The sequence below is a fragment of the Schistocerca americana genome, chromosome 1 (genome assembly GCF_021461395.2).
Source record: "Schistocerca americana isolate TAMUIC-IGC-003095 chromosome 1, iqSchAmer2.1, whole genome shotgun sequence".
NCBI classification, from domain to species: domain Eukaryota; kingdom Metazoa; phylum Arthropoda; class Insecta; order Orthoptera; family Acrididae; genus Schistocerca; species Schistocerca americana.
The window spans coordinates 7,814,419-7,828,780 of record NC_060119.1 but is presented as its reverse complement, the minus strand read 5'-3'; the positions used below and the strand labels follow the sequence as shown (position 1 = coordinate 7,828,780).

Sequence of the window (14,362 nt, the reverse complement as noted above, 5' to 3'; positions counted from 1 at the left end):
AACTCGGGACCTTTGCCTTTCGCGGGCAAGTGCTCTACCAACTGAGCTACCGAAGCACGACTCACGCCCGGTACTCACAGCTTTACTTCTGCCAGTACCTCGTCTCCTACCTTCCAAACTTTACAGAAGCTCTCCTGCGAACCTTGCAGGACTAGCACTCCTGAAAGAACGGATATTGCGGAGACATGGCTTAGCCACTGCCTGGGGGATGTTTCCAGAATGAGATTTTCACTCTGCAGCGGAGTGTGCGCTGATATGAAACTTCCTGGCAGGTTAAAACTGTGTGCCCGACCGAGACTCGAACTCGGGACCTTTGCCTTTCGCGGGCAAGTGCTCTACCAACTGAGCTACCGAAGCACGACTCACGCCCGGTACTCACAGCTTTACTTCTGCCAGTACCTCGTCTCCTACCTTCCAAACTTTACAGAAGCTCTCCTGCGAACCTTGCAGGACTAGCACTCCTGAAAGAAAGGATATTGCGGAGACATGGCTTAGCCACAGCCTGGGGGATGTTTCCAGAATGAGATTTTCACTCTGCAGCGGAGTGTGCGCTGATATGAAACTTCCTGGCAGGTTAAAACTGTGTGCCCAACCGAGACTCGAACTCGGGACCTTTGCCTTTCGCGGGCAAGTGCTCTACCAACTGAGCTACCGAAGCACGACTCACGCCCGGTACTCACAGCTTTACTTCTGCCAGTACCTCGTCTCCTACCTTCCAAACTTTACAGCAGCTCTCCTGCGAACCTTGCAGGACTAGCACTCCTGAAAGAAAGGATATTGCGGAGACATGGCTTAGCCACAGGATGGGGGATGTTTCCAGAATGAGATTTTCACTCTGCAGCGGAGTGTGCGCTGATATGAAACTTCCTGGCAGGTTAAAACTGTGTGACCGACCGAGACTCGAACTCGGGACCTTTGCCTTTCGCGGGCAAGTGCTCTACCAACTGAGCTACCGAAGCACGACTCACGCCCGGTACTCACAGCTTTATTTCTGCCAGTACCTCGTCTCCTTCCTTCCAAACTTTACAGAAGCTCTCCTGCGAACCTTGCAGGACTAGCACTCCTGAAAGAAAGGATATTGCGGAGACATGGCTTAGCCACAGCCTGGGGGATGTTTCCAGAATGAGATTTTCACTCTGCAGCGGAGTGTGCACTGATATGAAACTTCCTGGCAGGTTAAAACTGTGTGCCCGACCGAGACTCGAACTCGGGACCTTTGCCTTTCGCGGGCAAGTGCTCTACCAACTGAGCTACCGAAGCACGACTCACGCCCGGTACTCACAGCTTTACTTCTGCCAGTACCTCGTCTCCTACCTTCCAAACTTTACAGAAGCTCTCCTGCGAACCTTGCAGGACTAGCACTCCTGATAGAAAGGATATTGCGTAGACATGGCTTAGCCACAGCCTGGGGGATGTTTCCAGAATGAGATTTTCACTCTGCAGCGGAGTGTGCGCTGATATGAAACTTCCTGGCAGGTTAAAACTGTGTGCCCGACCGAGACTCGAACTCGGGACCTTTGCCTTTCGCGGGCAAGTGCTCTACCAACTGAGCTACCGAAGCACGACTCACGCCCGGTACTCACAGCTTTACTTCTGCCAGTACCTCGTCTCCTACCTTCCAAACTTTACAGAAGCTCTCCTGCGAACCTTGCAGGACTAGCACTCCTGAAAGAAAGGATATTGCGGAGACATGGCTTAGCCACAGCCTGGGGGATGTTTCCAGAATGAGATTTTCACTCTGCAGCGGAGTGTGCGCTGATATGAAACTTCCTGGCAGGTTAAAACTGTGTGCCCGACCGAGACTCGAACTCGGGACCTTTGTCTTTCGCGGGCAAGTGCTCTACCAACTGAGTTACCGAAGCACGACTCACGCCCGGTACTCACAGCTTTATTTCTGCAGTACCTCGTCTCCTACCTTCCAAACTTTACAGAAGCTCTCCTGCGAACCTTGCAGGACTAGCACTCCTGAAAGAAAGGATATTGCGGAGACATGGCTTAGCCACAGCCTGGGGGATGTTTCCAGAATGAGATTTTCACTCTGCAGCGGAGTGTGCGCTGATATGAAACTTCCTGGCAGGTTAAAACTGTGTGCCCGACCGAGACTCGAACTCGGGACCTTTGCCTTTCGCGGGCAAGTGCTCTACCAACTGAGCTACCGAAGCACGACTCACGCCCGGTACTCACAGCTTTACTTCTGCCAGTACCTCGTCTCCTACCTTCCAAACTTTACAGAAGCTCTCCTGCGAACCTTGCAGGACTAGCACCCCTGAAAGAAAGGATATTGCGGAGACATGGCTTAGCCACAGCCTGGGGGATGTTTCCAGAATGAGATTTTCACTCTGCAGCGGAGTGTGCGCTGATATGAAACTTCCTGGCAGGTTAAAACTGTGTGCCCGACCGAGACTCGAACTCGGGACCTTTGCCTTTCGCGGGCAAGTGCTCTACAAACTGAGCTACCGAAGCACGACTCACGCCCGGTACTCACAGCTTTACTTCTGCCAGTACCTCGTCTCCTACCTTCCAAACTTAACAGAAGCTCTCCTGCGAACCTTGCAGGGCTAGCACTCCTGAAAGAAAGGATATTGCGGAGACATGGCTTAGCCACAGCCTGGGGGATGTTTCCAGAATGAGATTTTCACTCTGCAGCGGAGTGTGCGCTGATATGAAACTTCCTGGCAGGTTAAAACTGTGTGCCCGACCGAGACTCGAACTCGGGACCTTTGCCTTTCGCGGGCAAGTGCTCTACCAACTGAGCTACCGAAGCACGACTCACGCCCGGTACTCACAGCTTTACTTCTGCCAGTACCTCGTCTCCTACCTCCCAAACTTTACAGAAGCTCTCCTGCGAACCTTGCAGGACTAGCACTCCTGAAAGAAAGGATATTGCGGAGACATGGCTTAGCCACAGCCTGGGGGATGTTTCCAGAATGAGATTTTCACTCTGCAGCGGAGTGTGCGCTGATATGAAACTTCCTGGCAGGTTAAAACTGTGTGCCCGACCGAGACTCAAACTCGGGACCTTTGCCTTTCGCGGGCAAGTGCTCTACCAACTGAGCTACCGAAGCACGACTCACGCCCGGTACTCACAGCTTTACTTCTGCCAGTACCTCGTCTCCTACCTTCCAAACTTTACAGAAGCTCTCCTGCGAACCTTGCAGGACTAGCACTCCTGAAAGAAAGGATATTGCGGAGACATGGCTTAGCCACAGCCTGGGGGATGTTTCCAGAATGAGATTTTCACTCTGCAGCGGAGTGTGCGCTGATATGAAACTTCCTGGCAGGTTAAAACTGTGTGCCCGACCGAGACTCGAACTCGGGACCTTTGCCTTTCGCGGGCAAGTGCTCTACCAACTGAGCTACCGAAGCACGACTCACGCCCGGTACTCATAGCTTTACTTCTGCCAGTACCTCGTCTCCTACCTTCCAAACTTTACAGAAGCTCTCCTGCGAACATTGCAGGACTAGCACTCCTGAAAGAAAGGATATTGCGGAGACATGGCTTAGCCACAGCCTGGGGGATGTTTCCAGAATGAGATTTTCACTCTGCAGCGGAGTGTGCGCTGATATGAAACTTCCTGGCAGGTTAAAACTGTGTGCCCGACCGAGACTCGAAATCGGGACCTTTGCCTTTCGCGGGCAAGTGCTCTACCAACTGAGCTACCGAAGCACGACTCACGCCCGGTACTCACAGCTTTACTTCTGCCAGTACCTCGTCTCCTACCTTCCAACCTTTACAGAAGCTCTCCTGCGAACCTTGCAGGACTAGCACTCCTGAAAGAAAGGATATTGCGGAGACATGGCTTAGCGACAGCCTGGGGGATGTTTCCAGAATGAGATTTTCACTCTGCGGCGGAGTGTGCGCTGATATGAAACTTGCCCGCGAAAGGCAAAGGTCCCGAGTTCGAGTCTCGGTCGGGCACACAGTTTTAACCTGCCAGGAAGTTTCATATCAGCGCACACTCCGCTGCAGAGTGAAAATCTCATTCTGGAAACATCCCCCAGGCTGTGGCTAAGCCATGTCTCCGCAATATCCTTTCTTTCAGGAGTGCTAGTCCTGCAAGGTTCGCAGGAGAGCTTCTGTAAAGTTTGGAAGGTAGGAGACGAGGTACTATCAGAAGTAAAGCTGTGAGTACCGGCCGTGAGTCGTGCTTCGGTAGCTCAGTTGGTAGAGCACTTGCCCGCGAAAGGCAAAGGTCCCGAGTTCGAGTCTCGGTCGGGCACACAGTTTTAACCTGCCAGGAAGTTTCATATCAGCGCACACTCCGCTGCAGAGTGAAAATCTCATTCTGGAAACATCCCCCAGGCTGTGGCTAAGCCATGTCTCCGCAATATCCTTTCTTTCAGGAGTGCTAGTCCTGCAAGGTTCGCAGGAGAGCTTCTGTAAAGTTTGGAAGGTAGGAGACGAGGTACTGGCAGAAGTAAAGCTGTGAGTACCGGGCGTGAGTCGCGCTTCGGTAGCTCAGTTGGTAGAGCACTTGCCCGCGAAAGGCAAAGGTCCCGAGTTCGAGTCTCGGTCGGGCACACAGTTTTAACCTGCCAGGAAGTTTCATATCAGCGCACACTCCGCTGCAGAGTGAAAATCTCATTCTGGAAACATCCCCCAGGCTGTGGCTAAGCCATGTCTCCGCAATATCCTTTCTTTCAGGAGTGCTAGTCCTGCAAGGTTCGCAGGAGAGCTTCTGTAAAGTTTGGAAGGTAGGAGACGAGGTACTGGCAGAAGTAAAGCTGTGAGTACCGGGCGTGAGTCGTGCTTCGGTAGCTCAGTTGGTAGAGCACTTGCCCGCGAAAGGCAAAGGCCCCGAGTTCGAGTCTCGGTCGGGCACACAGTTTTAACCTGCCAGGAAGTTTCATATCAGCGCACACTCCGCTGCAGAGTGAAAATCTCATTCTGGAAACATCCCCCAGGCTGTGGCTAAGCCATGTCTCCGCAATATCCTTTCTTTCAGGAGTGCTAGTCCTGCAAGGTTCGCAGGAGAGCTTCTGTAAAGTTTGGAAGGTAGGAGACGAGGTACTGGCAGAAGTAAAGCTGTGAGTACCGGGCGTGAGTCGTGCTTCGGAAGCTCAGTTGGTAGAGCACTTGCCCGCGAAAGGCAATGGTCCCGAGTTCGAGTCTCGGTCGGGCACACAGTTTTAACCTGCCAGGAAGTTTCATATCAGCGCACACTCCGCTGCAGAGTGAAAATCTCATTCTGGAAACATCCCCCAGGCTGTGGCTAAGCCATGTCTCGGCAATATCCTTTCTTTCAGGAGTGCTAGTCCTGCAAGGTCCGCAGGAGAGCTTCTGTAAAGTTTGGAAGGTAGGAGACGAGGTACTGGCAGAAGTAAGGCTGTGAGTACCGGGAGTGAGTCGTGCTTCGGTAGCTCAGTTGGTAGAGCACTTGCCCGCGAAAGGCAAAGGTCCCGAGTTCGAGTCTCGGTCGGGCCCACAGTTTTAACCTGCCAGGAAGTTTCATATCAGCGCACACTCCGCTGCAGAGTGAAAATCTCATTCTGGAAACATCCCCCAGGCTGTGGCTAAGCCATGTCTCGGCAATATCCTTTCTTTCAGGAGTGCTAGTCCTGCAAGGTTCGCAGGAGAGCTTCTGTAAAGTTTGGAAGGTAGGAGACGAGGTACTGGCAGAAGTAAAGCTGTGAGTACCGGGCGTGAGTCGTGCTTCGGTAGCTCAGTTGGTAGAGCACTTGCCCGCGAAAGGCAAAGGTCCCGAGTTCGAGTCTCGGTCGGGCACACAGTTTTAACCTGCCAGGAAGTTTCATATCAGCGCACACTCCGCTGCAGAGTGAAAATCTCATTCTGGAAACATCCCCCAGGCTGTGGCTAAGCCATGTCTCCGCAATATCCTTTCTTTCAGGAGTGCTAGTCCTGCAAGGTTCGCAGGAGAGCTTCTGTAAAGTTTGGAAGGTAGGAGACGAGGTACTGGCAGAAGTAAAGCTGTGAGTACCGGGCGTGAGTCGTGCTTCGGTAGCTCAGTTGGTAGAGCACTTGCCCGCGAAAGGCAAAGGTCCCGAGTTCGAGTCTCGGTCGGGCACACAGTTTTAACCTGCCAGGAAGTTTCATATCAGCGCACACTCCGCTGCAGAGTGAAAATCTCATTCTGGAAACATCCCCCAGGCTGTGGCTAAGCCATGTCTCCGCAATATCCTTTCTTTCAGGAGTGCTAGTCCTGCAAGGTTCGCAGGAGAGCTTCTGTAAAGTTTGGAAGGTAGGAGACGAGGTACTGGCAGAAGTAAAGCTGTGAGTACCGGGCGTGAGTCGTGCTTCGGTAGCTCAGTTGGTAGAGCACTTGCCCGCGAAAGGCAAAGGTCCCGAGTTCGAGTCTCGGTCGGGCACACAGTTTTAACCTGCCAGGAAGTTTCATATCAGCGCACACTCCGCTGCAGAGTGAAAATCTCATTCTGGAAACATCCCCCAGGCTGTGGCTAAGCCATGTCTCCGCAATATCCTTTCTTTCAGGAGTGCTAGTCCTGCAAGGTTCGCAGGAGAGCTTCTGTAAAGTTTGGAAGGTAGGAGACGAGGTACTGGCAGAAGTAAAGCTGTGAGTACCGGGCGTGAGTCGTGCTTCGGTAGCTCAGTTGGTAGAGCACTTGCCCGCGAAAGGCAAAGGTCCCGAGTTCGAGTCTCGGTCGGGCACACAGTTTTAACCTGCCAGGAAGTTTCATATCAGCGCACACTCCGCTGCAGAGTGAAAATCTCATTCTGGAAACATCCCCCAGGCTGTGGCTAAGCCATGTCTCCGCAATATCCTTTCTTTCAGGAGTGCTAGTCCTGCAAGGTTCGCAGGAGAGCTTCTGTAAAGTTTGGAAGGTAGGAGACGAGGTACTGGCAGAAGTAAAGCTGTGAGTACCGGGCGTGAGTCGTGCTTCGGTAGCTCAGTTGGTAGAGCACTTGCCCGCGAAAGGCAAAGGTCCCGAGTTCGAGTCTCGGTCGGGCACACAGTTTTAACCTGCCAGGAAGTTTCATATCAGCGCACACTCCGCTGCAGAGTGAAAATCTCATTCTGGAAACATCCCCCAGGCTGTGGCTAAGCCATGTCTCCGCAATATCCTTTCTTTCAGGAGTGCTAGTCCTGCATGGTTCGCAGGAGAGCTTCTGTAAAGTTTGGAAGGTAGGAGACGAGGTACTGGCAGAAGTAAAGCTGTGAGTACCGGGCGTGAGTCGTGCTTCGGTAGCTCAGTTGGTAGAGCACTTGCCCGCGAAAGGCAAAGGTCCCGAGTTCGAGTCTCGATCGGGCACACAGTTTTAACCTGCCAGGAAGTTTCATATCAGCGCACACTCCGCTGCAGAGTGAAAATCTCATTCTGGAAACATCCCCCAGGCTGTGGCTAAGCCATGTCTCCGCAATATCCTTTCTTTCAGGAGTGCTAGTCCTGCAAGGTTCGCAGGAGAGCTTCTGTAAAGTTTGGAAGGTAGGAGACGAGGTACTGGCAGAAGTAAAGCTGTGAGTACCGGGCGTGAGTCGTGCTTCGGTAGCTCAGTTGGTAGAGCACTTGCCCGCGAAAGGCAAAGGTCCCGAGTTCGAGTCTCGGTCGGGCACACAGTTTTAACCTGCCAGGAAGTTTCATATCAGCGCACACTCCGCTGCAGAGTGAAAATCTCATTCTGGAAACATCCCCCAGGCTGTGGCTAAGCCATGTCTCCGCAATATCCTTTCTTTCAGGAGTGCTAGTCCTGCAAGGTTCGCAGGAGAGCTTCTGTAAAGTTTGGAAGGTAGGAGACGAGGTACTGGCAGAAGTAAAGCTGTGAGTACCGGGCGTGAGTCGTGCTTCGGTAGCTCAGTTGGTAGAGCACTTGCCCGCGAAAGGCAAAGGTCCCGAGTTCGAGTCTCGGTCGGGCACACAGTTTTAACCTGCCAGGAAGTTTCATATCAGCGCACACTCCGCTGCAGAGTGAAAATCTCATTCTGGAAACATCCCCCAGGCTGTGGCTAAGCCATGTCTCCGCAATATCCTTTCTTTCAGGAGTGCTAGTCCTGCAAGGTTCGCAGGAGAGCTTCTGTAAAGTTTGGAAGGTAGGAGACGAGGTACTGGCAGAAGTAAAGCTGTGAGTACCGGGCGTGAGTCGTGCTTCGGTAGCTCAGTTGGTAGAGCACTTGCCCGCGAAAGGCAAAGGTCCCGAGTTCGAGTCTCGGTCGGGCACACAGTTGTAACCTGCCAGGAAGTTTCATATCAGCGCACACTCCGCTGCAGAGTGAAAATCTCATTCTGGAAACATCCCCCAGGCTGTGGCTAAGCCATGTCTCCGCAATATCCTTTCTTTCAGGAGTGCTAGTCCTGCAAGGTTCGCAGGAGAGCTTCTGTAAAGTTTGGAAGGTAGGAGACGAGGTACTGGCAGAAGTAAAGCTGTGAGTACCGGGCGTGAGTCGTGCTTCGGTAGCTCAGTTGGTAGAGCACTTGCCCGCGAAAGGCAAAGGTCCCGAGTTCGAATCTCGGTCGGGCACACAGTTTTAACCTGCCAGGAAGTTTCATATCAGCGCACACTCCGCTGCAGAGTGAAAATCTCATTCTGGAAACATCCCCCAGGCTGTGGCTAAGCCATGTCTACGCAATATCCTTTCTTTCAGGAGTGCTAGTCCTGCAAGGTTCGCAGGAGAACTTCTGTAAAGTTTGGAAGGTAGGAGACGAGGTACTGGCAGAAGTAAAGCTGTGAGTACCGGGCGTGAGTCGTGCTTCGGTAGCTCAGTTGGTAGAGCACTTGCCCGCGAAAGGCAAAGGTCCCGAGTTCGAGTCTCGGTCGGGCACACAGTTGTAACCTGCCAGGAAGTTTCATATCAGCGCACACTCCGCTGCAGAGTGAAAATCTCATTCTGGAAACATCCCCCAGGCTGTGGCTAAGCCATGTCTCCGCAATATCCTTTCTTTCAGGAGTGCTAGTCCTGCAAGGTTCGCAGGAGAGCTTCTGTAAAGTTTGGAAGGTAGGAGACGAGGTACTGGCAGAAGTAAAGCTGTGAGTACCGGGCGTGAGTCGTGCTTCGGTAGCTCAGTTGGTAGAGCACTTGCCCGCGAAAGGCAAAGGTCCCGAGTTCGAGTCTCGGTCGGGCACACAGTTTTAACCTGCCAGGAAGTTTCATATCAGCGCACACTCCGCTGCAGAGTGAAAATCTCATTCTGGAAACATCCCCCAGGCTGTGGCTAAGCCATGTCTCCGCAATATCCTTTCTTTCAGGAGTGCTAGTCCTGCAAGGTTCGCAGGAGAGCTTCTGTAAAGTTTGGAAGGTAGGAGACGAGGTACTGGCAGAAGTAAAGCTGTGAGTACCGGGCGTGAGTCGTGCTTCGGTAGCTCAGTTGGTAGAGCACTTGCCCGCGAAAGGCAAAGGTCCCGAGTTCGAGTCTCGGTCGGGCACACAGTTTTAACCTGCCAGGAAGTTTCATATCAGCGCACACTCCGCTGCAGAGTGAAAATCTCATTCTGGAAACATCCCCCAGGCTGTGGCTAAGCCATGTCTACGCAATATCCTTTCTTTCAGGAGTGCTAGTCCTGCAAGGTTCGCAGGAGAGCTTCTGTAAAGTTTGGAAGGTAGGAGACGAGGTACTGGCAGAAGTAAAGCTGTGAGTACCGGGCGTGAGTCGTGCTTCGGTAGCTCAGTTGGTAGAGCACTTGCCCGCGAAAGGCAAAGGTCCCGAGTTCGAGTCTCGTTCGGGCACACAGTTGTAACCTGCCAGGAAGTTTCATATCAGCGCACACTCCGCTGCAGAGTGAAAATCTCATTCTGGAAACATCCCCCAGGCTGTGGCTAAGCCATGTCTCCGCAATATCCTTTCTTTCAGGAGTGCTAGTCCTGCAAGGTTCGCAGGAGAGCTTCTGTAAAGTTTGGAAGGTAGGAGACGAGGTACTGGCAGAAGTAAAGCTGTGAGTACCGGGCGTGAGTCGTGCTTCGGTAGCTCAGTTGGTAGAGCACTTGCCCGCGAAAGGCAAAGGTCCCGAGTTCGAGTCTCGGTCGGGCACACAGTTTTAACCTGCCAGGAAGTTTCATATCAGCGCACACTCCGCTGCAGAGTGAAAATCTCATTCTGGAAACATCCCCCAGGCTGTGGCTAAGCCATGTCTACGCAATATCCTTTCTTTCAGGAGTGCTAGTCCTGCAAGGTTCGCAGGAGAGCTTCTGTAAAGTTTGGAAGGTAGGAGACGAGGTACTGACAGAAGTAAAGCTGTGAGTACCGGGCGTGAGTCGTGCTTCGGTAGCTCAGTTGGTAGAGCACTTGCCCTCGAAAGGCAAAGGTCCCGAGTTCGAGTCTCGGTCGGGCACACAGTTGTAACCTGCCAGGAAGTTTCATATCAGCGCACACTCCGCTGCAGAGTGAAAATCTCATTCTGGAAACATCCCCCAGGCTGTGGCTAAGCCATGTCTCCGCAATATCCTTTCTTTCAGGAGTGCTAGTCCTGCAAGGTTCGCAGGAGAGCTTCTGTAAAGTTTGGAAGGTAGGAGACGAGGTACTGGCAGAAGTAAAGCTGTGAGTACCGGGCGTGAGTCGTGCTTCGGTAGCTCAGTTGGTAGAGCACTTGCCCGCGAAAGGCAAAGGTCCCGAGTTCGAGTCTCGGTCGGGCACACAGTTTTAACCTGCCAGGAAGTTTCATATCAGCGCACACTCCGCTGCAGAGTGAAAATCTCATTCTGGAAACATCCCCCAGGCTGTGGCTAGGCCATGTCTCCGCAATATCCTTTCTTTCAGGAGTGCTAGTCCTGCAAGGTTCGCAGGAGAGCTTCTGTAAAGTTTGGAAGGTAGGAGACGAGGTACTGGCAGAAGTAAAGCTGTGAGTACCGGGCGTGAGTCGTGCTTCGGTAGCTCAGTTGGTAGAGCACTTGCCCGCGAAAGGCAAAGGTCCCGAGTTCGAGTCTCGGTCGGGCACACAGTTTTAACCTGCCAGGAAGTTTCATATCAGCGCACACTCCGCTGCAGAGTGAAAATCTCATTCTGGAAACATCCCCCAGGCTGTGGCTAAGCCATGTCTCCGCAATATCCTTTCTTTCAGGAGTGCTAGTCCTGCAAGGTTCGCAGGAGAGCTGTAAAGTTTGGAAGGTAGGAGACGAGGTACTGGCAGAAGTAAAGCTGTGAGTACCGGGCGTGAGTCGTGCTTCGGTAGCTCAGTTGGTAGGGCACTTGCCCGCGAAAGGCAAAGGTCCTGAGTTCGAGTCTCGGTCGGGAACACAGTTTTAACCTGCCAGGAAGTTTCATATCAGCGCACACTCCGCTGCAGAGTGAAAATCTCATTCTGGAAACATCCCCCAGGCTGTGGCTAGGCCATGTCTCCGCAATATCCTTTCTTTCAGGAGTGCTAGTCCTGCAAGGTTCGCAGGAGAGCTTCTGTAAAGTTTGGAAGGTAGGAGACGAGGTACTGGCAGAAGTAAAGCTGTGAGTACCGGGCGTGAGTCGTGCTTCGGTAGCTCAGTTGGTAGAGCACTTGCCCGCGAAAGGCAAAGGTCCCGAGTTCGAGTCTCGGTCGGGCACACAGTTTTAACCTGCCAGGAAGTCTCATATCAGCGCACACACCGCTGCAGAGTGAAAATCTCATTCTGGAAACATCCCCCAGGCTGTGGCTAAGCCATGTCTCCGCAATATCCTTTCTTTCAGGAGTGCTAGTCCTGCAAGGTTCGCAGGAGAGCTTCTGTAAAGTTTGGAAGGTAGGAGACGAGGTACTGGCAGAAGTAAAGCTGTGAGTACCGGGCGTGAGTCGTGCTTCGGTAGCTCAGTTGGTAGAGCACTTGCCCGCGAAAGGCAAAGGTCCCGAGTTCGAGTCTCGGTCAGGCACACAGTTTTAACCTGCCAGGAAGTTTCATATCAGCGCACACTCCGCTGCAGAGTGAAAATCTCATTCTGGAAACATCCCCCAGGCTGTGGCTAAGCCATGTCTCCGCAATATCCTTTCTTTCAGGAGTGCTAGTCCTGCAAGGTTCGCAGGAGAGCTTCTGTAAAGTTTGGAAGGTAGGAGACGAGGTACTGGCAGAAGTAAAGCTGTGAGTACCGGGCGTGAGTCGTGCTTCGGTAGCTCAGTTGGTAGAGCACTTGCCCGCGAAAGGCAAAGGTCCCGAGTTCGAGTCTCGGTCGGGCACACAGTTTTAACCTGCCAGGAAGTTTCATATCAGCGCACACTCCGCTGCAGAGTGAAAATCTCATTCTGGAAACATCCCCCAGGCTGTGGCTAAGCCATGTCTCTGCAATATCCTTTCTTTCAGGAGTGCTAGTCCTGCAAGGTTCGCAGGAGAGCTTCTGTAAAGTTTGGAAGGTAGGAGACGAGGTACTGGCAGAAGTAAAGCTGTGAGTACCGGGCGTGAGTCGTGCTTCGGTAGCTCAGTTGGTAGAGCACTTGCCCGCGAAAGGCAAAGGTCCCGAGTTCGAGTCTCGGTCGGGCACACAGTTTTAACCTGCCAGGAAGTTTCATATCAGCGCACACTCCGCTGCAGAGTGAAAATCTCATTCTGGAAACATCCCCCAGGCTGTGGCTAAGCCATGTCTCCGCAATATCCTTTCTTTCAGGAGTGCTAGTCCTGCAAGGTTCGCAGGAGAGCTTCTGTAAAGTTTGGAAGGTAGGAGACGAGGTACTGGCAGAAGTAAAGCTGTGAGTACCGGGCGTGAGCCGTGCTTCGGTAGCTCAGTTGGTAGAGCACTTGCCCGCGAAAGGCAAAGGTCACGAGTTCGAGTCTCGGTCGGGCACACAGTTTTAACCTGCCAGGAAGTTTCATATCAGCGCACACTCCGCTGCAGAGTGAAAATCTCATTCTGGAAACATCCCCCAGGCTGTGGCTAAGCCATGTCTCCGCAATATCCTTTCTTTCAGGAGTGCTAGTCCTGCAAGGTTCGCAGGAGAGCTTCTGTAAAGTTTGGAAGGTAGGAGACGAGGTACTGGCAGAAGTAGAGCTGTGAGTACCGGGCGTGAGTCGTGCTTCGGTAGCTCAGTTGGTAGAGCACTTGCCCGCGAAAGGCAAAGGTCCCGAGTTCGAGTCTCGGTCGGGCACACAGTTGTAACCTGCCAGGAAGTTTCATATCAGCGCACACTCCGCTGCAGAGTGAAAATCTCATTCTGGAAACATCCCCCAGGCTGTGGCTAAGCCATGTCTCCGCAATATCCTTTCTTTCGGGAGTGCTAATCCTGCAAGGTTCGCAGGAGAGCTTCTGTAAAGTTTGGAAGGTAGGAGACGAGGTACTGGCAGAAGTAAAGCTGTGAGTACCGGGCGTGAGTCGTGCTTCGGTAGCTCAGTTGGTAGAGCACTTGCCCGCGAAAGGCAAAGGTCCCGAGTTCGAGTCTCGGTCGGGCACACAGTTTTAACCTGCCAGGAAGTTTCATATCAGCGCACACTCCGCTGCAGAGTGAAAATCTCATTCTGGAAACATCCCCCAGGCTGTGGCTAAGCCATGTCTACGCAATATCCTTTCTTTCAGGAGTGCTAGTCCTGCAAGGTTCGCAGGAGAGCTTCTGTAAAGTTTGGAAGGTAGGAGACGAGGTACTGGCAGAAGTAAAGCTGTGAGTACCGCCCGTGAGTCGTGCTTCGGTAGCTTCAGTTGGTAGAGCACTTGCCCGCGAAAGGCAAAGGTCCCGAGTTCGAGTCTCGGTCGGGCACACAGTTGTAACCTGCCAGGAAGTTTCATATCAGCGCACACTCCGCTGCAGAGTGAAAATCTCATTCTGGAAACATCCCCCAGGCTGTGGCTAAGCCATGTCTCCGCAATATCCTTTCTTTCAGGAGTGCTAGTCCTGCAAGGTTCGCAGGAGAGCTTCTGTAAAGTTTGGAAGGTAGGAGACGAGGTACTGGCAGAAGTAAAGCTGTGAGTACCGGGCGTGAGTCGTGCTTCGGTAGCTCAGTTGGTAGAGCACTTGCCCGCGAAAGGCAAAGGTCCCGAGTTCGAGTCTCGGTCGGGCACACAGTTTTAACCTGCCAGGAAGTTTCATATCAGCGCACACTCCGCTGCAGAGTGAAAATCTCATTCTGGAAACATCCCCCAGGCTGTGGCTAAGCCATGTCTCCGCAATATCCTTTCTTTCAGGAGTGCTAGTCCTGCAAGGTTCGCAGGAGCGCTTCTGTAAAGTTTGGAAGGTAGGAGACGAGGTACTGGCAGAAGTAAAGCTGTGAGTACCGGGCGTGAGTCGTGCTTCGGTAGCTCAGTTGGTAGAGCACTTGCCCCCGAAAGGCAAAGGTCCCGAGTTCGAGTCTCGGTCGGGCACACAGTTTTAACCTGCCACGAAGTTTCATATCAGCGCACACTCCGCTGCAGAGTGAAAATCTCATTCTGGAAACATCCCCCAGGCTGTGGCTAAGCCATGTCTACGCAATATCCTTTCTATCAGGAGTGCTAGTCCTGCAAGGTTCGCAGGAGAGCTTCTGTAAAGTTTGGAAGGTAGGAGACGAGGTACTGGCAGAAGTAAAGCTGTGAG

At 52.7% G+C, this 14,362-nt stretch overlaps 2 non-coding genes across 2 annotated transcripts; both read left to right on the top strand.

Annotated features, from left to right (window-relative positions):
* The first annotated feature begins 10,166 nt into the window (after positions 1-10,166).
* On the top strand, positions 10,167-10,241 carry Trnas-cga. The gene has a single exon. It is a non-coding gene; the product is annotated as a tRNA-Ser (tRNA).
* A 3,836-nt stretch (positions 10,242-14,077) lies between these two features.
* Trnas-cga lies at positions 14,078-14,152 on the top strand. Its single transcript has one exon. It is a non-coding gene; the product is annotated as a tRNA-Ser (tRNA).
* Positions 14,153-14,362: the final 210 nt, after the last annotated feature.